This window comes from Chrysemys picta, chromosome 16, assembly GCF_011386835.1.
Source record: "Chrysemys picta bellii isolate R12L10 chromosome 16, ASM1138683v2, whole genome shotgun sequence".
Classification (NCBI taxonomy): domain Eukaryota; kingdom Metazoa; phylum Chordata; order Testudines; family Emydidae; genus Chrysemys; species Chrysemys picta.
The window spans coordinates 32,433,983-32,457,446 of NC_088806.1; the positions used below are offsets into that span (position 1 = coordinate 32,433,983).

Below are 23,464 nucleotides of genomic sequence, written 5' to 3' on the forward strand. Positions count from 1 at the left end.
AAATGAGCAGCCCCTGAAAATGGGGACCTTGTCTCTCTAGTAAGCAGAGCTGGTCAGGAACCATTTCTTACAAACCCAGCCCCAGCTAACAGGGCGTCCCTAGCAAAAGCAAGGTGGACCGCGAGCATAGCAATCACCAAACCAGACACTTATCTCACGGAGAGTGGCGTCTGCTCGGATCCCAGATAGACTGCTCTTTCCTGGCATCCACAGGGGTTACAGGCTCGCTGCTGTCCCTCACTTTACATCACGTGAGGGCAGTAGACTCTGACGCGCGACTTCTTTTTTGTGGTACTAAACCAAGCGCAAGGGGAAAAAAACCCAAGCAAGTTACCATCTCAGTAGGCAACGCCTCGTAGGCCCTTCTTTTTGTCTCTCCCCCACGACGGGGCTCCGCCCTCAACCCTCTTCCCTTTACAGCTTTAGCATTGCAACCAAAAAGCACCCTTTGCAATGGCACCTGACATAGTCACTCTGCACAGCAGACTCTGGCCACTCCCCATCCGTAATCTCGCAGAGTCCCGTACCCAACGAGGAAGCACACGGCCCGTGAAGAATAATACAGCGAGCACAGCTGAGGAATTCAGACTATTGACCGCCTACTTACAGCCAGTTATGTGGGAGTCAGAAAGCTGAGGACTGTTCATGTCTGCTTACAAGGATGTCCAGTGTGCTCATGTCCACTTCTGCCACTTGCTCCTCGGTCTAGGGCTCCTGGAAAATTCCTCTGGAAGTGCAGCTGCAAAAGCCAAGCATGAGCCATCACTACACAAAGCTGTATTGGTGCTTCAAATCTTCCCCCCCATCCTGGCCTCCTTCTCCAATCTGTGCTCGCTGTAGTATTCTTCATAGGCCGTGTGCTTCCTCGTTGGGTACGAGGCTCTGGGATTAAGGCTGGGAAAGGGACGAGTCTCCTAAGGAAAGTGAGTATTTTGGGTGCCGTTACAATGGGTGCCTTCTAGATGCAGTTGTAACTTAGTAATGGGAGATGGGTTGAGGGTGGAGCCGTGGGATATGGGAGATGTGAAATGAAGAGAGTACGCGACATTGCAGACGGAGATGCTAATCCCCCCCAACCTGGATTTAGTACCAAGGAAAACAAAGTCACACGTCAGTCTACTGCCCTCATGGGATGGAAAGCGAGCCAGAGAGTCGAGACTCTGAGCATTGTTGATGTCACACAAAAGCCATCTATCTGGGAGCCGAGGAGACGCCGCTGTCAGTGAGATAAGTGTCTGGTTTCATGAGGGCTCTGCTCACGCCCAACCTGAGTCCAGGTAGGGAAGCCCAGTACGTTAGGGCTGGGTTTGTATGAAAAGGTTCCTGACTAGCTGTGGTTACGAGGGAGAAAAGTTCCCTATTTTCAGTGGTTGCTCATTTCTCTGGCCAGGAACGGTGTGTCCTCCGTAGGGGAAGGTTGGATTCAGGAGGATGACTCCAGGTGGTCAGTTGCTTGCTTTCTTCCCGTGTTTTTCTCTCTCTGTCTGTCTTCTCTAGTACATTGGCCAACACACACCCTCTATCTCTCTCTCTGTCCTTGCCTTTCCTCATGTTGTCTCCCTTCGTAAGACACGGGCCGCTGTGTAATGTGTGCATCCCCACAGGCTGTGTCTTGGGAGCCATGGAGAAGTAGGAGGGGACGAAAATCATCCAGGGCTGTGACTGTCGGTGTCATCTCGGTCTCTGTTCATCGAGTGGGGCTGATGTAGATGGGGTTGGAGAGGAAGGCCAGGATGAGGGCAAGATTTGAAGCAACAAATAGAGCTTTAAGTAGTGATGGCTCATGCTTGGCTTTTGCAGATGCGCTTCCAGAGGAATTTTCCAAGAGCCCTATCCTGAGGAGAAAGTGGCAGAAGTGGACATGAGCAGACTGGACATCCTTGTTAGCAGACATGAAAAGTCCTCAGCTTTCTGACTCCCGCATAATTGGCTGTGAGTAAGCGGTCGGTGCTTTGAATTGCCCATCTGACCTCGCTGTTGTAGTCTTTGCAGGCCGTGTGCTTTCTTCTTGGGTACGGGGTTCTGTGCGTTTACAGCTGGGGAGGGGCCAGAGTCTGCTGTGCAGAGTGATTATTTCCGATGCCGTTGCAAGGTGTGCTTTTTAGTTCTAGTGCTAAGGGTATTATGCGGGGGAGGGTTTGGTGCGCAGCGCTGCTGTGGGGGAGAGGCGAAAAGAATAGCCTACGCGACGCTGCCCGCTGAGGTGGTAACTTATTTGTTTTTTCTCCTTGTGCCGGGTTTAGTGCCAAGGGAAACTAAATCAAACGTCAAAGTTTACTCCCCTCGTCGGATGGAAAGCGAGCGAGAGCAGTGAGCCTGCAAGCATTGTTGATGCAAGTTTGGAGCCGTCTACTTGGCAGTGGAGCAGTTGCTACTGTCAGTGAGATAAGTGTGTGGTTTGGTGAGGGCTCTGCGTAGGGCCCCACTGGCTCCAAGTAGGGATGCCCCGTTAGCTGGGGCTGGGTTTGTAAGAAATGGTTCCTAACCAGCTGTGGTTACGAGAGAGACAAGGTCCCCATTTTCAGGGGCTGCTCATTTCTCTGCCCAGATGTGGTGCGTCCTCGGCAGCGGAAGATTGCATCCAGGAGGATGACTCAGGTGGTGAGTTGCTTGCGTTCCTCCCATTTTTTTTCTCTCTGTCTCTCTCTCTCCTCTAGTGTGTTGGCCAACTTTCTCAGTCTCTTTCCTCTCCTCTCCTCATGCCGTCTCCCACGGGCATCCGTTCTAGGTGTGCATCCTAGCCAGGTCTTGGGAGCCACGGAGAAGTAGGAGCAGACGAAATCCATGCGGGGCAGTGGGCGCTAAAGTGGAGATGTGACTGTCTGTGGTTACTCGGTCTCTGTTCATCGAGTGGGGCTGATGTAGATGGAATGGGAGACAGAGGCAGGGATGAGGGCAAGATTCAACGCACCAATAGAGCTCTGTGTAGTGATAGTTATTGCTTGGTTTTATTAGTTTGCAGAGGAATTGTCCAGGACCCTAGCTGGACAGGAATATGGCAGAAGTGGACCTGAGCAGTCTGGACATCCTTCTAAGGAGACATGAATAGGCCTCATGTTTCTGCCTTCTGCATCGCTGGTTGTGAGTAAGAGGTCAGTGCTGTGAATTCCTCATCTGTACTCACTGTAGTTTTCTTCACAGGCCATTTGCTTCCTCGTTAGTTACGAGGCTCTGGGATTAAGGCTGGGGAAGGGACAAGATCTTGCCAACTGAGATGGTAACGGATTTGTTTTTTCGCCTTGTGCTGGGTTTAGGACCGAGGGAAAAGAAGTCACGCCTCAGAGTCTCAAGCCCTCATGTGATGGAAAGCGAGCCAGAGCAACGAAACCGTGAGCATTGTTGATGCCACGCAAAAGCCGTCCTACTGGGAGGGGAACGGCCGCCACTCTCAGTGAGATAAGTGTCTGGTTTGGTGATTGCTGTGTTAACAGCCCACCTTGCTCCTGCTAGGGATGCCACATGAGCTGGGGCTGGGTTTGTAAGAAAATGTTCTTGACTAGCTGTGGTTATGAGGGGAGCAAGGTCCTCATTTTCAGGGTCTGCTCATTTCTCTGGTCAGGAGTGGTGTCTGCTACGCAGCGGAAGGTTGCATCTAGGAGGATGACTCCAGGTGGTGAGTTGCTTGCCTTCCTCCCATGTCTTTCTATCTGTCTGTCTCTCTCTCTTCTCTAATGTGTTGGCCAACTTTCTCACTGACTCTCCTCTGCTCTCCTCTCCTCTCCTTGTGCCGTCTCCCTTCGTAGGACACGGACAGGCATGCTAGGTGTGCATCCTAGCCAGGTCTCTGGAGCCATGAAGAAGTAGGAGCAGACGAAAACCATGTGGGGCAGTGAGCGCTAAAGTGGAGCTGTGACTGTCTGTGTTTACTCGGTCTCTGTTCATCCAGTGGGGCTGATGTAGATGGGACTGGAGAGGGAGGCAGGGATGAGGGCAAGATTTCCAGCACCAATAGAGCTCTGTGTAGTGATAGTTCTTGCTTGACTTTATTAGTTTGCAGAGGAATCATCCAGGAGCTCTAGCCAGACAAGAATATGGCAGAAGTGGACCTGAGCAGCCTGGACATCCTTCTAAGGAGACATGAATAGTCCTCATGTTTCTGCCTCCTGCATCGCTGGCTCTGAGTAAGAGGTCAGTGCTTTTGAATTCCTCATCTGTACTCACTGTAGTTTTCTTCACAGGCCGTGTGCTTCCTCGTTGGGTATGAGGCTCTGGGATTAAGGCTGGGGAAGAGACAAGAATCTCCTGAGGAAAGTGAGTATTTTGAGTGCCGTTACAATGGGTACCTTCTAGTTGCAGTTGTAACATAGTAATGGGAGATGGGTTGAGGATGGAGATGTGGGATAAGGGAGATGTGAAATGAAGGAGACTATGCGACATTGCAGACGAAGATGCTAATTTTTTTGGTTCCCGCCTCCCGCTGGGTTTAGTACCAAGGGAAACGAAGTCACGTGTCAGAGTCTACTGCCCTCATGCGATGGAAAGCGAGCGAGAGCGTCAAGACTCTGAGCATTGTTGATGCCACGCAAAAGCCGTCCCTCTGGGACTTGAGGAGACGCCGCTGTCAGTGAGATAAGTGTCTGGTTTCATGAGGGCTCTGCTCACGCCCAACCTGAGTCCAGGTAGAGAAGCCCAGTACAGTAGGGCTGGGTTTGTATGAAAAGGTTCCTGACTAGCTGTGGTCACGAGGGAGAAAAGGTCCCTATTTTGAGAGGTTGCTCATTTCTCTGGTCAGGAACGGTGTCTCCTCTGCAGCAGAAGGTTGCATCCAGGAGGATGACTCCACGTGGTGAGTGCTTGCTTTCCTCCGATGTTTTCCTCTCTCTCTCTCTCTCTCTCTTCTCTAGTACGTTGGCCAACACACAACCTCTAGCTCTGTCTGTCCTTGCCTTTCCTCGTGTTGTCTCCCTTCATAAGACACGGGCAGGCGTGCTACGTGTGCATCCCCACAGGCTTTGTCTCGGGAGCCATGGAGAAGTAGGAGGGGACAAAAATCATGCAGGGGAGTGGGTGCGAAAGTGGAGCGGTGACTGTCGGTGTGAACTCGGTCTCTGTTCATCGAGTGGGGCTGATGTAGATGGGACTGGAGAGGGAGGCAGGGATGAGGGCAAGACTCGACGCACCAATAGAGCTCTGTGTAGTGATAGCTCTTGCTTGACTTTTAGTTTGCAGAGGAATCATCCAGGAGCTCTAGCCAGACAAGAATATGGCAGAAGTGGACCTGAGCAGCCTGGACATCCTTCTAAGGAGACATGAATAGTCCTCATGTTTCTGCCTTCTGCATCACTGGCTGTGAGTAAGAGGTCAGTGCTTTTGAATTCCTCATCTGTACTCACTGTAGTTTTCTTCACAGGCCGTGTGCTTCCTCGTTGGGTATGAGGCTCTGGGATTAAGGCTGGGGAAGGGACAAGAATCTCCTGAGGAAAGTGAGTATTTTGAGTGCCGTTACAATGGGTACCTTCTAGTTGCAGTTGTAACGTAGTAATGGGAGATGGGTTGAGGGTGGAGATGTGAAATGAAGAGACTACGCGACATTGCAGACGGAGATGCTAATTTTTTTGGTTTTCCCACCCTATGTTAGGTTTAGTACCAAGGAAAACGAAGTCACGCGTCAGAGTCTGCTGCTCTCATGCGATGGAAAGCGAGCAAGAGCATTGAGACTCTGAGCATTGTTGATGCCACACAAAAGCTGTCCATCTGGGAGCTGAGGAGACGCCGCTATCAGTGAAATAAGTGTCTGGTTTGGTGAGGGCTCTGTTTACGCCCAACCTGAGTCCAGGATGGGAAGCCCACTAAGTTAGGGCTGGGTTTGTATGAAAAGGTTCCTGACTAACTGTGGTTACGAGGGGGAAAAGGTCCCTATTTTCAGAGGTTGCTCATTTCTCTGGTCAGGAACAGTATCTCCTCCGCAGCGGAAAGTTGGATTCAGGAGGATGACTCCAGGTGGTCAGTTGCTTACCTTCCTGCCATTTTTTTTCCTTCTCTCTCTCTCTTCTCTAGTGTGTTGGCCAACTTTCTCACTCTCTTTTCTCTCTGTTCCTCGTACCGTCTCCTTTCGTAGGAGACGGGTAGGCTTGCTAGGTGTGCATCCCCGCAGGCCAGGTTTCGGGAGCCATGGAAAAGTAGGAGGGGATGAAAATCATGCAGGGCTGTGTCTGTTGGTGTTAACTCGGTCTCTGTTCATCGAGCGGGGCTGATGTAGATGGGACTGGAGAGGGAGGCAGGGCTGAGAGCAAGATTTCCAGCACCAATAGAGCTCTGTGTAGTGATAGTTTTTGCTTGGCTTTATTAGTTTGCAGAGGAATCGTCCAGGAGCCCTAGCCGCACAAGAATATGGTGGAAGTGGACCTGCGCAGCCTGGACATCCTTCTAAGGAGACATAAATAGTCCTCATGTTTCTGCCTTCTGCATTGCTGGCTATGAGTAAGAGGTCAGTGCTTTGAATTCCTCATCTGTAGTCGCTGTAGTTTTCTTCACAGGCCATGTGCTTCCTCGTTAGTTACGAGGCTCTGGGATTAAGGCTGGGGAAGGGACAAGAATCTCGTGAGCAAAGTGAGTATTTTGAGTGCCGTTACAATGGGTGCCTTGTAGTTGCAGTTGTAACATAGTAATGGGAGATGGGTTGAGGGTGGAGATGTGAAATGAAGAGACTACGCGACATTGCAGACGGAGATGCTAATTTTTTTGGTTTTCCCACCCTCTGTTAGGTTTAGTACCAAGGAAAACGAAGTCACGCTTCAGAGTCTACTGCACTCATGCGATGGAAAGCGAGCAAGAGCATTGAGACTCTGAGCATTGTTGATGCCCACAAAAGCCGTCCATCTGGGAGCTGAGGAGATGCTGCTATCAGTGAGATAAGTATCTGGTTTGGTGAGGGCTCTGTTTACGCCCAACCTGAGTCCAGGATGGGAAGCCCACTAAGTTAGGGCTGGGTTTGTATGAAAAGGTTCCTGACTAACTGGTTACGAGGGGGAAAAGGTCCCTATTTTCAGAGGTTGCTCATTTCTCTGGTCAGGAACAGTGTCTCCTCCGCAGCGGAAGGTTGGATTCAGGGGGATGACTCCAGGTGGTCAGTTGCTTACCTTCCTGCCATTTTTTTTCCGTCTCTCTCTCTCTCTTCTCTTGTGTGTTGGCCAACTTTCTCACTCTTTCCTCTCATGTCCTTGTGCCATCTCCCTTCGTACGACATGGGCATGCGTGCTAGCTGTGCATCCCCACAGGCCAGGTCTTGGGAGCCATGGAGAAGTAGGAGGGGACGAAAACCATGCAGGGTTGTCTGTTGGTGTTAACTCGGTCTCTGTTCATCGAGTGGGGCTGATGTAGATGGGATTGGAGAGGGAGGCCAGGATGAGGGCAAGATTTGAAGCAACAAATAGAGCTTTAAGTAGTGATGGCTCATGCTTGGCTTTTGCAGATGCGCTTCCAGAGGAATTTTCCAAGAGCCCTATCCTGAGGAGAAAGTGGCAGAAGTGAACATGAGCAGACTGGACATCCTTGTAAGCAGACATGAACAGTCCTCCGCTTTCTGACTCCCGCATTACTGGCTGTGAGTAAGCAGTCAGAGCTTTGAATTGCTCATCTGTGCTCGCTGTAGTATTCTTCACAGGCCATGTGCTTCCTCGTTGGGTATGGGTCTCTGTGAGATTACGGCTGGGGAGGGTCCAGAGTCTGCTGTGCAGAGTGACTATATCGGGTGCCGTTGCAAGGTGTTTTTTGGTTGTAATGATAAAGGTGTAATGGGAAGATGTTTGAGGGAGGAGCCCCGCTGTGCAGGAGAGGCAAAAGGAAGAGCCTATGAGACATTGCCAACAGAGATGGTAACGGATTTGTTGTTTCCCCTTGTGTTGGGTTTAGGACCGAGGGAAAAGCAGTCACGCCTCAGAGTCTCAAGCCTTCATGCGATGGAAAGCGAGCCAGAGCGAAGAGATAGTGAGCATTGTTGATGTCTATGTGTCGTCTATCTGGGATGCAAGCACACGCCACTCTCAGTGAGATAAGTGTCTGGTTTGGTGATTGCTGTGCTCACGGCCCACCTTGCTCCTGCTAGGCACGCCACTTTATCTGGGGCTGGGTTTGTAAGAAATGGTTCCTGACCAGCTGTGCTTTTCGGGAGAGACAAGGTCCCCATTTTCAGGGTCTGCTCATTTCTCTGGCCAGGAGCGGTGTCTCCTATGCAGCGGAAGGTTGCATCTAGGAGGATGACTCCAGGTGGTAAGTTGCTTGCCTTCCTCCCATGTCTGTCTCTCTCTCTTCTCTATTGTGTTGGCCAACTTTCTCACTGACTCTTCTCTACTCTCCTCTACTTTCCTTGTGCCGTCTCCCTTCGTAGGACACGGGTAGGCGTGCTAGGTGTGCGTCCCCACAGGCCAGATCTCGGGAGTCGCGGACAAAAATCATGGGGGTAGTGGGTGCGAGAGTGGAGCGGTGACTGTCGGTGTTAACTCGGTCTCTGTTCATTGAATGGGGCCGATGTAGATGGGACTGGAGAGGGAGGCAGGGCTGAGGGCAAGATTTCCAGCACCAACAGAGCTCTGTGTAGTGATGATTCTTGCTTGACTTTATTAGTTCGCAGAGGAATCGTCCAGGAGCCCTAGCCACACAAGAATATGGCGGAAGTGGACCTGCGCAGCCTGGACATCCTTCTAAGGAGACATGAATAGGCCTCATGTTTCTGCCTTCTGCATTGCTGGCTATGAGTAAGAAGTCAGTGCTTTGAATTCTTCATCTGTAGTCGCTGTAATTTTCTTGACAGGCCGTGTGCTTCCTCGTTGGTTACGATGCTCTGGGATTAAGGCTGGGGAAGGGACGAGTCTCCTGAGCAAAGTGAGTATTTTGGGTGCCGTTACAATGGGAGCCTTCTAGTTACAGGTGTAACATAGTAATGGGAGATGGGTTGAGGGTGGAGCCGTGGGATATGGGAGATGTGAAATGAAGGAGACGACACAACATTGCAGACGAAAATGCTAATTTTTTTGGTTCCCCCCTTCCGCTGGGTTTAGTACTGAGGGAAACAAAGTCACGCGTCAGAGTCTACTGCCCTTATGCGATGGAAAGCAAGCGAGAGCGTCGAGACTCCGAGCGTTGTTGATGCCATGCAAAAACCGTCCCTCTGGGAGCCGAGGAGACTCCGCTGTCAGTGAGATAAGTGTCTGGTTTCATGAGGGCTCTGCTCATGCCCAACCTGAGTCCAGGTGGGGAAGCCCACTAAGTTTGGGCTGGGCTTTTATGATAAGGTTCCTAACTAGCTGTGGTCACGAGGGAGAAAAGGTCCCTATTTTGAGACTTTGCTCATTTCTCTGGTCAGGAATGGTGTCTCCTCCACAGCAGAAGGTTACATCCAGGAGGATGACTCCATGTGGTGAGTGCTTGCTTTCCTCCGATGTTTTCCTTTCTCTCTCTCTCTCTCTCTTCTCTAGTACTTTGGCCAACACACACCCTCTAGCTCTCGCTGTCTGTCCTTTTCTTTCCTCGTGTTGTCTCCCTTCGTAAGACACGGGCAGGCGTGCTACATGTGCATCCCCACAGGCTTTGTCTCGGGAGCCATGGAGAAGTAGGAGGGGACGAAAATCATGCAGGGGAGTGGGTGCGAGAGTGGAGCGGTGACTGTCGGTGTTAACTCAGTCTCTGTTCATTGAGTGGGGCTGATGTAGATGGGATTGGAGAGGGAGGCCAGGATGATGGCGAGATTTGAAGCAACAAATAGAGCTCTAAGTAGTGATGGGTCATGCTTGGCTTTTGCAGCTTCGCTTCCCGGGGAATTTTCCAAGAGCCCTATCCTGAGGAGAAAGTGGCAGAAGTGGACATGAGCAGACTGGACATCCTTATAAGCAGACATGAACAGTCCTCCGCTTTCTGACTCCTGCATTACTGGCTGTGAGTAAGCGGTCAATGGTCTGAATTGCTCATCTGTGCTCGCTTTAGTATTCTTCACAAGCTGTGTGCTTTCTCCTTGGGTATGGGGCTCTGTGAGATTACGGCTGGGAAGGGGCCAGAGTCTGCTGTCCAGGGTGACTGTCGGGTGCCGTGGCAAGGGGTGCTTTTTGGTTGTAATGCTAAAGGTGTAATGGGAAGCTGTTTGAGGCAGGAGCCCCGCCGTGAGGGAGAGTTGAAAGGAAGAGCCTACGAGATGTTGCAGACTGACATGGTAACGGATTTGTTTTTTCGCCTTGTGCTGGGTTTAGGACCGAGGGAACAGAAGTCACGCCTCAGAGTCTCAAGCCCTCATGCGATAAAAAGCGAGCCAGAGCAACGAGACAGTGAGCATTGTTGATGCCACGCAAAAGCCGTCCAACTGGGAGGGGAACGGCCGCCACTCTCAGTGAGATAAGTGTCTGGTTTGGTGTTGGTTGTGCTCACGGCCCACCTTGCTCCTGCTAGAGACGCCACATTAGCTGGGGCTGGGTTTGTAAGAAAATGTTCTTGACTAGCTGTGATTATGAGGGGGACAAGGACCCCATTTTCAGGGTCTGCTCATTTCTCTGGCCAGGAGCGGTGTCTCCAATGCAGCGGAAGGTTGCATCTAGAAGAATGACTCCAGGTGGCGAGTTGCTTGCCTCCCTCACATGTCTGTCTTTCTGTCTGTCTCTCTCTCTCTTCTCTAATGTGTTGGCCAACTTTCTCACTGACTCTCCTCTCCTCTCCTTATGCCATCTCCCTTCGTAGGACACGGGCAGGCGTGCTACGTGTGCATCCCCACAGGCTATGTCTCTGGAGCCATGGAGAAGTAGGAGGGGATGAAAATCATGCACGGCTGTGACTGTTGGTGTTACTGTGGTCTCTGTTCATCGAGTGGGGCCGAAGTAGATGGGATTCGAGAGGGAGACCAATATGAGGACAAGATTTGAAGCACCAATAGAGGTTTGTGTAGTGATGGCTCATGCTTGGCTTTTGCAGCTGCGCTTCCAGAAGAATTTTCCAGGACCCCTATCTCGAGAAACTGGGAGGAGTGGACATGAGCAGACGGGACATCCCTGTAAGCAGACATGTTACACCCTTGTCAGCAGACATGAACGGTCCTCAGCTTTCTGACTCCCGCATAACTGGCTGTGAGTAAGGAATCAGTGCTTTGAATTCCTCATCTGTGCTCGCTGTAGTATTCTTCACAGGCCATGTGCTTTCTCATTGGGTACGGGACTCTGTGAGATTACAGCTGGGGAGGGGCCAGAGTCTGCTGGGTAGAGTGATTATATTGGATGCCATTGCAAGGGGTGCGTTTTAGTTGTAATGCTAAAGGGGTAATGGGAGGGAGGGGTTGGGGCGGGAGGCTGCTGTGTAGGAGAGGCGAAAAGAATAGCCTATGCGACGCGCCCACTGAGGTGGTAACTTATTTGTTTTTCCTCCTTGTGCCGGGTTTAGTACGGAGGGAAAAGAAATCAAATGTCAGAGTTTACTCCCCTCCTTGGATGGAAAGCGAGCGAGTGCCGTGAGCCCGCGAGCATTGTTGATGCAAGTCAGGAGCCATCCAGTTGGCAGTGGAGCAGTCGCTATTGTCAGTGAAATAAATGTCTGGTTTGGTGAGGGCTCTGCGTAGGGCCCCACTGGCTCCAAGTAGGGATGCCCCGTTAGCTGGGGCTGGGTTTGTAAGAAATGGTTCCTAACCAGCTGTGGTTACGAGAGAAACAAGGTCCCCATTTTCAGGGGCTGCTCATTTCTCTGCCCAGATGTGGTGCGTCCTCGGCAGCGGAAGATTGCATCCAGGAGGATGACTCAGGTGGTGAGTTGCTTGCGTTCCTCCCATTTTTTTTCTCTCTGTCTCTCTCTCTCCTCTAGTGTGTTGGCCAACTTTCTCAGTCTCTTTCCTCTCCTCTCCTCATGCCGTCTCCCTTCGTAGGACCACGGGCATCCGTGCTAGGTGTGCATCCTAGCCAGGTCTCGGGAGCCACGGAGAAGTAGGAGCAGACGAAAACCATGCAGGGCAGTGGGCGCTAAAGTGGAGCTGTGATTGTCTGTGTTTACTCGGTCTCTGTTCATCGAGTGGGGCTGATGTAGATGGGACTGGAGAGGGAGGCAGGGATGAGGGCAAGACTCGCCGCACCAATAGAGCTCTGTGTAGTCATAGTTCTTGCTTGACTTTATTAGTTTGCAGAGGAATCGTCCAGGAGCCCTAGCCGGACAAGAATATGGCAGAAGTGGACCTGAGCAGTCTGGACATCCTTCTAAGGAGACATGAATAGGCCTCATGTTTCTGCCTTCTGCATCGCTGGCTGTGAGTAAGAGGTCAGTGCTGTGAATTCCTCATCTGTACTCACTGTAGTTTTCTTCACAGGCCATTTGCTTCCTCGTTAGTTACGAGGTTCTGGGATTAAGGCTGGGGAAGGGACAAGATCTTGCCAACTGAGATGGTAACAGATTTGTTTTTTCACCTTGTGCTGGGTTTAGGACCGAGGGAAAAGAAGTCACGCCTCAGAGTCTCAAGCCCTCATGTGATGGAAAGCGAGCCAGAGCAACGAAACCGTGAGCATTGTTGATGCCACGCAAAAGCCGTCCTACTGGGAGGGGAACGGCTGCCACTCGCAGTGAGATAAGTGTCTGGTTTGGTGATTGCTGTGTTAACAGCCCACCTTGCTCCTGCTAGGGATGCCACATGAGCTGGGGCTGGGTTTGTAAGAAAATGTTCTTGACTAGCTGTGGTTATGAGGGGAGCAAGGTCCTCATTTTCAGGGTCTGCTCATTTCTCTGGTCAGGAGTGGTGTCTGCTATGCAGCAGAAGGTTGCATCTAGGAGGATGACTCCAGGTGGTGAGTTGCTTGCCTTCCTCCCATGTCTTTCTATCTGTCTGTCTCTCTCTCTTCTCTAATGTGTTGGCCAACTTTCTCACTGACTCTCCTCTCCTCTCCTCTCCTCTCCTCTCCTCTCCTCTCCTCTCCTTGTGCCGTCTCCCTTCGTAGGACACGGACAGGCATGCTAGGTGTGCATCCTAGCCACGTCTCTGGAGCCATGAAGAAGTAGGAGCAGACGAAAACCATGTGGGGCAGTGAGCGCTAAAGTGGAGCTGTGACTGTCTGTGTTTACTCGGTCTCTGTTCATCCAGTGGGGCTGATGTAGATGGGACTGGAGAGGGAGGCAGGGATGAGGGCAAGATTTCCAGCACCAATAGAGCTCTGTGTAGTGATAGTTCTTGCTTGACTTTATTAGTTTGCAGAGGAATCATCCAGGAGCTCTAGCCAGACAAGAATATGGCAGAAGTGGACCTGAGCAGCCTGGACATCCTTCTAAGGAGACATGAATAGTCCTCATGTTTCTGCCTTCTGCATCGCTGGCTCTGAGTAAGAGGTCAGTGCTTTTGAATTCCTCATCTGTACTCACTGTAGTTTTCTTCACAGGCCGTGTGCTTCCTCGTTGGGTATGAGGCTCTGGGATTAAGGCTGGGGAAGGGACAAGAATCTCCTGAGGAAAGTGAGTATTTTGAGTGCCGTTACAATGGGTACCTTCTAGTTGCAGTTGTAACATAGTAATGGGAGATGGGTTGAGGATGGAGATGTGGGATAAGGGAGATGTGAAATGAAGGAGACTACGCGACATTGCAGATGAAGATGCTAATTTTTTTTGGTTCCTGCCTCCCGCTGGGTTTAGTACCAAGGAAAACGAAGTCACGCGTCAGAGTCTGCTGCTCTCATGCGATGGAAAGCGAGCAAGAGCATTGAGACTCTGAGCATTGTTGATGCCACACAAAAGCTGTCCATCTGGGAGCTGAGGAGACGCCGCTATCAGTGAAATAAGTGTCTGGTTTGGTGAGGGCTCTGTTTACGCCCAACCTGAGTCCAGGATGGGAAGCCCACTAAGTTAGGGCTGGGTTTGTATGAAAAGGTTCCTGACTAACTGTGGTTACGAGGGGGAAAAGGTCCCTATTTTCAGAGGTTGCTCATTTCTCTGGTCAGGAACAGTATCTCCTCCGCAGCGGAAAGTTGGATTCAGGAGGATGACTCCAGGTGGTCAGTTGCTTACCTTCCTGCCATTTTTTTTCCTTCTCTCTCTCTCTTCTCTAGTGTGTTGGCCAACTTTCTCACTCTCTTTTCTCTCTGTTCCTCGTGCCGTCTCCCTTCGTAGGAGACGGGTAGGCTTGCTAGGTGTGCATCCCCGCAGGCCAGGTTTCGGGAGCCATGGAAAAGTAGGAGGGGATGAAAATCATGCAGGGCTGTGTCTGTTGGTGTTAACTCGGTCTCTGTTCATCGAGCGGGGCTGATGTAGATGGGATTGGAGAGGGAGGCCAGGATGAGGGCAAGTTTTGAAGCGACATATAGAGCTTTAAGTAGTGATGGCTCATGCTTGGCTTTTGCAGCTGCACTTCCAGAGGAATTTTCCAAGAGCCCCAGCCCGAGGAGAAAGTGGCAGAATTGGACATGAGCAGACTGGACATCCTTGTCAGCCGACATGAACTGTCCTCAGCTTTCTGACTGCCGCATAACTGGCTGCGAGTAAGCGGTCAGTGCTTTGAATTGCTCATCTGTGCTCGCTATAGTATTCTTCACAGGCTGTGTGCCTCCTCGTTGGGTATGGGGCTCTGTGAGATTACAGCTGGGGAGGAGCCAGAGTCTGCTGCACAGAGTGATTATTTCGGGTGCCGTTGCAAGGGGTGCTTTTTAGTTCTAGTGCTAAAGGCGTAACGGGGGACAGGGTTTGGGGCGGAGCGCTGCCGTGTGGGAGAGGCGAAAAGAATAGCTTACGCAACGCTGCCCACTGAGATAGTAACTTCGTTGTTTTTTCTCCTTGTGCCAGGTTTAGTATCGAGGGAAAAGAAATCAAACGTCAGAGTTTACTCCGCTCATTGGATGGAAAGCGAGCGAGAGCCGTGAGCCCACGAGCATTGTTGATGCAAGTCAGGAGCCGTCCAGTTGGCAGTGGAGCAGTCGCTACTGTCAGTGAGATAAGTGTGTGGTTTGGTGTGGGCTCTGCGTAGGGCCTTCCTGGCTCTAGGTAGGGATGCCCCATTAGCTGGGGCTGGGTTTGTAAGAAATGGTTCCTGACCAGCTGTGGTTATGAGAGAGACAAGGTCCCCATTTTCAGGGACTGCTCATTTCTCTGGCCAGGAGCGGTGTGTCCTCGGCAGCGGAATGTTGCATCCAGGAGGATGACTCCAGATGGTGAGTGGCTTGCCTTCCTCCCATGTCTTTTTATCTGTCTGTCTCTCTCTCTCTTCTCTAGTACGTTGGCCAACACACACCCTCTATCTCTCTGTGTCTGTCCTTGCCTTTCCTTGTTCTGCCTCCCTTCGTAGGACACAGGCAGGTGTGCTAGGTGTGCATCCCCAGAGGCCAGGTCTCGGGAGCCATGGAGAAGTTGGAGCGGACGAAAAGCATGCGTGGCAGTGGGCGCTAAAGTGGAGCTGTGACTGTCTGTGTTTACTCGGTCTCTGTTCATCGAGTGGGGCTCATGTAGATGGGACTGGAGACGGAGGCAGGGATGAGGGCACAATTCAACGCACCAATATAGCTCTGTGTAGTGAGAGTTCTTGCTTGGCTTTATTAGTTTGCAGAGGAATCGTCCAGGAGCCGTAGCCGGACAAGAATATGGCAGAAGTGGACCTGAGCAGCCTGGACATGCTTCTAAGGAGACGTGAATAGTTGTCATGTTTCTGCCTTTTGGATCGCTGGCTGTGAGTCAGAGGTCAGTGCTTTGAATTCCTCATCTGTAGTCGCTGTCGTGTTCTTCCCAGGCCGGATGCTCCCTTTTTGGATACAAGGCTCTGTGATTAAGGCAGAGGAAGGGACGAGAGTCTCCTGAGGAAAGTGAGTATTTTGGGTGCTGTTACAATGGGTACCTTCTAGTTGCAGTTGTAACGTAGTAATGAGAGATGGGTTGAGGGTGGAGCCGTGGGATATGGGAGATGTGAAATGAAGAGACTATGCGACATTGCAGACAGAGATGCAAATTTTTTTGTTTTTTCCCCCCTCTGCTAGGTTTAGTACCAAGGAAAACGAAGTCAAGCATCAGTCTACTGTCCTCATGCGATGGAAAGCGAGCCAGAGCATCGAGACTCTGAGCATTGTTGATCCCACGCAAAAGCTGTCCCATCTGGGAGCCTAGCAGATGCTGCTGATAGTGAGATAAGTGTCTGGTTTGGTGAGGGCTCTGCTCAGACTCCACCTGAGTCCAGGTTGGGAAGCCTAGTACAGTAGGGCTGGGTTTGTATGAAAAGGTTCCTGACTAACTGTGGTTACGAGGGAGAAAAGGTCCTTATTTTCAGAGGTTGCTCATTTCTCTGGTCAGGAACCGTGTCTCCTCTGCAGCAGAAGGTTACCTCCAGGAGAATAACTCCAGGTGCTTGCTTTCCTCCCATGTTTTTCTCTCTCTCTCTCTCTCTCTTCTCTAGTATGTTGGCCAACACACTCTCTCTCCTCTCCTCTCCTCTCCTCTCCTCTCCTCATTCCCGTTTGTAGAACACTGGTTGGTGTGCATCCCCACAGGCCAGGTCTCGGGATCCATGGAGAAGTAGGAGTGGAAGAAAATCATGCAGGGTTGTGGGCGCTAAAGTCGAGCTGTGACTGTCGGTGATAACTCGGTCTCTGTCCATCGAATGGGGCCGAGGTAGATGGGATTGGAGAGGGAGGCCAGGATGAGGGCAAGATTTGAAGCACCAGTAGAGCTTTGTGTAGTGATGGCTCATGTTTGGCTTTTGCAGCTGCGCTTCCAGGGGAATTTTCCAGGAGCCCCAGCCCGAGGAGAAAGTGGCAGAAGTGGACATGAGTGGACAGACTGGACAGCCTTGTAAGCAGACATGAACTGTCCTCCGTTTTCTGACTTCCGCATAACTGGCTGTGAGTAAGCGGTCAGTGCTTTGAATTCCTCGTCTGTGCTCGCTGTAGTATTCTTCACAGGCCATGTGCTTCCTCATTGGGTACAGGTCTCTGTGAGATTTAGGCTGCGGAGGGGCCAGAGTCTGCTGTGCAGAGTAATTATTTTGAGTGCCGTTGAAAGGGCTGCTTTTTAGTTGTAATGTTAAAGGCGTAATGGGGTGGGGGAGGAAGATTCGTGGCGGAGCGCCATCGTGTGGGAGCGGCGAAAAGAATAGCCTACGTGACGTTGCCCACTGAAATGATAACTTTATTTGTTTTTCCTCCTTGTGCCGGGTTTAGTACCGAGGGAAAAGAAATCAAACGTCAGAGATTACTCCCCTCGTCGGATGGAAAGCGAGTGAGAGCGGTGAGCCTGCCAGCATTGTTGATGCAAGTCAGGAATCGACCATTTGGCAGTGGAGCTGTCGCTACTGTCAGTGAGATAAGTGTCTGGTTTGGTGAGGGCTCCAGGTAGGGACGCCCCGTTAGCTGGGGCTGGGTTTGTAAGAAATTGTTCCTGACCAGCTGAGCTTACGAGAGACAAGGCCCCCATTTTCAGGGTCTGCTCATTTCTCTGGCCAGGAGCGGTGTCTTCTACGCAGCGGAAGGTTGCATCTAGGAGGATGACTCCAGATGGTGAGTTGCTTGCCTTCCTCCCATTTTCTCTCTCTCTCTCTCTCTCTCTCTCTTCTCTGGTGTGTTGGCCAACTTTCTCACTCTCCTCTCCTCTCCTCGTGCCATCTCTCTTCGTAGGACACGGGCAGGCGTGCTACGTGTGAATCCCCACAGGCTATGTCTCGGGAGCCATGGAGAAGTAGGAGGGGATGAAAATCATGCAGGGCTGTGATTGTCGATGTTAACTCGGTCTCTGTCCATCGAGTGGGGCCAACGTAGATGGCATTGGAGAGGGAGACTAGGATGAGGCCAAGCTCTGAAGCACCAATAGAGCTTTGTGCAGTGATGGCTCATGTTTGGCTTTTGCAGCTGCGCTTTTCCAGGAGCCCGATCTTGAGGAGAAAGTGACAGAAGTGGACATGAGTGGACAGACTGGACATCCTTGTAAGCCGACATGAACAGTCCTCAGCTTTCTGACTCCCGCATAACTGGCTGTGAGTAAGCGGTCAGTGCTTTGAATTCCTCGTCTGTGCTCGCTATAGTATTCTTCACAGGCCGTGTGCTTCCTCGTTGGGTACGGGACTCTGTGAGATTACGGCTGGGTTGGGGCCAGAGTCTGCTGTGCAGAATGATTATTTCGGGTGCTGTTGCAAGGGGTGCTTTTTGGTTGTAATGCTAAAGGTGGAATGGAGAGGGTTGAGGGCGGAGGACTGCCCTGTCACCATTTGCTACACCCACAATTTCCCATTCCTGGGTCTATGGGAAAGGGAGTTGACAGATGGGTTGGACTTTGTCAGAGTTTGAACCAGTGTTCCCTCTAATTTTTCCTACTCATGTGTGGAAGGAATTTTATGTGCACCAATATGGAGGTGATATTACCTCCATATTGGTGCACGTAACAAAATTCATGTGGCGGGTGTGGGGCCGAGGCTTTGGGAGTGTGAGACGGGGCTCAGGGCTGGGGAAGAGTGTTGAGGTGCGAGGGGGTGAGGGCTCCATCTGGGGGTGTGGTCTCAGGGCTGGGGATGAGGGGTTTGGGGTCCAGGCTGCCCTGGGACTACAGGAAGCGGGGGAGAGGACTCCCCGCAGCTCTCTCTCCCCGCAGCAGCACCTGGGCTGGGGGTAGAGGCACCTCTCCCTAATGCGTCAGCTCCAGGGCTGGGGCCACAGGATAGGTGCTTCTTCCCCGGCCGCAGCAGGTCCGGGGCTGGGGGAGAGGCATGTCTCCGCGCCACAGCCCTGAGTCCCTGCACAGTACTTAATATGCTGCTGCGCAGCTTAGGGGTAACTTAGTGATTTCACACAAGTTGAAACCTATTTTAATAAATTTTTTTCTAAATTAGCAAAATCTTGTTTTACTTGTGTGTAAATTTTAAAAAGAGGTTTCACAGGAGCAATGGCTGTCCACCCCTCGCTTGGTCTAGAGTCAGCCATTCCTGCCAACCAGCAATTCAAGCACCAGTGAAGTCATGTGATCATAAAAATAGACTTGATAATGTTTTGGTTTTTAATAATGTATTAAATATGGTAAATGAGAGTCACAATAAAACCCTAGGAAGTGTTATAAGAAGATATGAAAGTTTCTTGAAAAGTTAAGAATTAAAAGGTATGAAACTCCATTTCCTGGAGGTAATGGGAAAGAGTGGCCAGTTCAGGGAATCGGAACAGCTGAGCAGACCAATTTGTGAACATCTCTGTGCAGATGTCACTTGTATGTAAACACCTGAATGAAGACTGTGAGTATTTAAAGAGCAGGGTGTATGGGGGAGAGAGGGAAGGTGTCAGAAACTCACTACATCATTTCAGAGAGGGAAGAGCAGCCTTGTCTAGACCTTCCCCGCTCCCCCCCCACCTTCCTTTTGCCCCTGTTACTGTACATGGTCAGCTTGCTCCAGCATCCTCAACAGCAAAGTAACCGATTCTGCTGGGGACTGTTTTATAACACTACAGCAGCTCCCGGGGGGCTCTTGCTGTGGCCCAGGTATGATGTTCCAGGCTGTAATCCTGACCAGTGTGGGGCTATGTCACTTGACCTGCAACGAGGGCGGGGGGGGGGGGGGGAAGGACACCTCGCTGTGCTTCTCTGTTATAGCTCTGACTTGGGTAGCTCACAAACAGCCTGTCAGCGTGATGCCCCCCCCCCCCCCCCCCCCAAGTGTCTGTGTGTGGCTACGACTCTGATCCCAGAGCTTGTCAGCACTCACCAGTCACACTTTGGCTTCCATCAGACCTGGGCTACTACATGCAGGGTGACCCCAACACACTCCCTGTCCTGAATTTTACCCCAGAAACGTGTTGTGCACTGTCCAGCCATCTCCTGGACAGGCCAGATAGATTAGGTCTGTTGTACCTCTAGGAGGTCAATATACAAAAATCTGCCACCTTGTGGATAATTCCATTTACAGTTCACAACACTGGATTAGTTTCGGTTCAAGAATAAAATATTTTTTTTTAACTACGTAGAGAGGTTTTAAGTGAACAGAAGTAATAAGGCATTAAAGAAGAAATGGTTACAGAAAAAATAAAGATAAAATGCTTTCTAAACTTAACGAACTAGGCTTGTGAAGTCTCTTTCCACAGGTTCCAGTAATATTGCTGCCCAAACCCTCAGGCCAGGATCTGCTTCCAGGGTCCAGCAGCTGTTTCTCTAATCATCTTAGGTGAAAGGGAGATTAGGAGGGAGAAAGAACTTGGGTGTTTTTGCCCTTCCCTTTTATAGCTCGGTCACCATTTGAAAAACATTTTCCTAAGTGTTCACCTTAGGTTAAGTTTTTTCTTGCTGAGAGCATGGAGTTTGGTGGAAGAAGGAGGCTTTGTGCTGTTTCTGTTCATCAGTGTATACTGCTTCTTTCTTCCCTCTCTTATCCTCTGTGGAATCTGTTTACAGCTGAAATGCAAATTGAGGCAAACGCACATCCCTTTCTTTAGGACAGGTGTGCTTGATCACTTCCACCTAATCAGGCTATGTGAATTGGAACTTGTGCTTTTAATACCCTATAGGTGGAATTTCATAACTTTACACAGACTGTTGCTACCGCCATTTCACCAAAATAGTATTGATCACTGAGTTTCAAATGCTACCTCACAAGGCATATTTTGTCCAAAGATTGTTACAATAGTGTGTAGGGTGTGAATACAGGGGTGCATTTGGCCACAGTGGGTTGGGAATTATCCATTTGTGAAGGGCTCGTTAACCTTACCCTTCCCTGGAAATTGCCAGACAATGAAGGGAAGTGGAGAATTCTTGCCCCAATCCTGAATTGCTGGAAATCCCAGGCTCGCTGGAGCTTGTTTGATTTCCCAGTGGAGTCAGTTTTTCTCCCTGGTGGATTATGATTTTCCCCATTGTAGTTAGTTGCAATTTGTCTACTTCCCCACAGACCCTCACTAGCGTCTCTAGGCGTTATCTCATTGCTTCAAATTAAAACTGCTGCCCTTTGGGTCTGTATGTTCTGGGGTATTTGCTGTCATGAGTGACTGTGCTGGCTTGGGCAGGTGCTGGGCAAGGTGGGGGTTGTAAGTTTCTGATGAAGAATGCTGTGTGTTAAATAAAATTACCCTGTGACAAACAGTGGCATTTGGCTCTTTTCTTAAAGTGTGAAATAGCAACCAGGGGTCACTGCCTAAATGGGGGGGAGGGGGATGGGTGGACACACATGGCACTGTCCCACCTGTGACACCTCAGCACTTTGAGTCCCCAAATCCTTGTACCTGCCATCACTTATTAGCAGTGCCTCCCTCCACTCCTTACAGCAATCCAAGCTGTAGAAAGTTGATGTGCTGAGAATACGGTGTAGCACATGGAGAGCCTGCAACAGAGCAAGACCCTGGGAAAAGACTCCCTGGCACTCTGTAGTCTCCCATGGGTTGGGGAGGATCCATCTCGGGGGAGGGTTGGTCTGCCCCAATGCAACCCAGAGGGAGGGTCCACACCTCCTATCAGGATCAGTGGGATGCACTCTCTTGCCCCCCGTGGTCTCGTATGAGTCATATAGGATCTGTCTGACCCAGGGATGATCCATGCCATGCTGAGGAGAGTTCATGCTGCCTGCTCAAGGTGTCACTCCTCCTCTTCATGGGGACTTTGGGGAGATTCTTGTTGATGTAACAGGATCACAGAGCACGAGTGGTTGGTTGAGTATCTTCGGGACTATGGGATCTGGGCCTGAGAGGTGTGAACTCAGAGTCATGGCTCCGGGCTTAAGAGAAAAGGGGCTGAGACTAGAGATGCACTGTCACCCTACATATCCACTACTGCAGCACCCAAAAGCCTCACTCAGGTCCGGGCCTCATTGTGTTGGGTGCTGCATGGAAAATCAGTGAGAAACAGAGATGTCTGGAGATGGATAGATGAGCATCTCTGGCATACAGAGGAGGGGTGGAGAGGTGTGTGTGGCACATGGAGGACAGATGGTGATGCTGCAGGCTGACAGGGTTGTGGGTTTGGCTGGTGGCTGATTGCCACAGCAGCTCCTAGCTCCCCATTTGCTGTGCTGTTTTTGATGCTGACCCATCTCTTGCAGCCACCACCAAGCCAAGCCTGGTCAGAGAGCAGCGCTACAGCAGGTCCATGGACTAGCTGCACACTGTGCTCCTTAGCTGCTCAGGGACGGACAAGCACTTGGGCTCCTGGCTGCTGAACAACCTGCCCCTCTCCTGCACCCAGAGTAGCCTGCTCATCACAGAGACCAAGACCAGCCCCCAGCTGCCCTGGCAGCCACTGTCCCTAATGTGGAGAGCCTGATGTCGGGTGGGGGGAAACATCCCAGTATCTCCTCTGTAGTGTCAGGACGTACTGTTACAAATTGCTCCCTGTCCCAATTTTCTACCAGTTGCAGTTACTGACATCTACATAGCACGTTTTTGCTGTCCTCATGCAATTCACCAGCCCTGGGTCTAGGAGTAGCGATTTGTGGCAGATGGGGTATGCAATGTCACAGTGTGCTACTTCTGGCAAATCTCTGTTTGAAATTGGGACATATGACATGAGTTTTCTAACAATACATTTTTCTAAGTTAGAAAACATTTGTTTTATTGAGATCCAAATTTAATATGGAGATTTCATGGGGTAGGAAACTGACAGGGCAGACACCATCCATCACAAATTGCTACTTCTGGAGCAGGGCTGAGACAATCAAGGAAATCAGGCAGCATTCAAGTGTTATGGGCATAAATAATAGCCTGACATTAAAAAAAAAAAAAAACATGAGTATTAAAATCTGTAATTTACTATTTCACAATAAAAAGATAGGTGATGTTATAATAATAATGAAACTAATGTTTTCGAAAAGTTAAGACAAGGAATTAAAATCCATTTACAGGAAATTGATACAGAATGGTCAATTCAAGCAATTAGAAGAGCAAAAAAGACAAACCCTGAGCCCTCACCTGCTAACCCTAATCCCAAACCCTAACTCCTGTTCCCCAGTACTCTAACCCAACTCCTCCCCCTAACCTTTGACCCTATCCCACACCACAACCCAACCCTAAAGCCTGACACCTCCCTTCACCCTAGGCAACCCAACCCTGACCCCTGCACCCTAACCCTTCAACTAACCCTGATCATCACCCTATTATATCATAACCCCCACCCTGACCATAACCCTAACCCCTGAACTCTAACCCACCTTTGAACCCAAACTCTTACCTGATCTAATCCCTAAAACTAATCCTAACCCTCGCATTAAACACAACCCTCTAACCCTCAACCCTGCCTCCCAGAACCTACCCCACTCCTCCCCTCCCCTAATCTTACTCTCCCCTGGGCTGCATAAAGGATTCAGGGGGTCTGGGGAAAAGCAATTTCGGGGGTCCCTTCCATAAAAAAAATTGCAATACTATATTCTCGTGGGGGCCCCTACAAGGCCTGGGGCAAATTGCCCCACTTGCCTCCCCCGGGGGGCCCTGACTCTCCCTCTCAACCCCTAGCCATTTCCAAACCTAATCCACACCCTAAACCTAATTCTCCTTTACCCTAATCCAACCCCTAGACCCTGACCCTGTAATCTAAACCCTGAAACCCCAATTTCTTCCCTCCATGGGTGGCACCATCCTCTTCCCTGTGGGGGGGCTGAGGTAGG

General features: G+C 50.7%; 1 long non-coding RNA gene across 50 annotated transcripts; it reads left to right on the plus strand.

Moving 5' to 3' along the window:
* The first annotated feature begins 26 nt into the window (after nt 1-26).
* On the plus strand, nt 27-20,953 carry LOC101953150 (uncharacterized). Of its 50 annotated transcripts, none has more exons than XR_010593076.1 (14): nt 29-1,932; nt 2,244-3,092; nt 3,255-6,427; nt 6,705-7,543; nt 7,852-8,820; nt 8,997-9,355; nt 9,739-9,870; nt 10,179-12,213; nt 12,376-14,418; nt 14,713-15,600; nt 15,894-16,701; nt 17,070-17,136; nt 17,352-17,405; nt 17,523-20,953. It is a non-coding gene; the product is annotated as an uncharacterized LOC101953150 (long non-coding RNA). The 50 variants fall into 50 exon arrangements; XR_010593068.1 differs by having other exon boundaries at nt 7,852-7,926; nt 8,155-8,208; nt 8,563-8,820; nt 15,894-16,751; nt 17,070-20,953; XR_010593074.1 differs by having other exon boundaries at nt 30-1,932; nt 15,894-16,751; nt 17,754-20,953.
* The last annotated feature ends 2,511 nt before the right edge of the window (nt 20,954-23,464 follow it).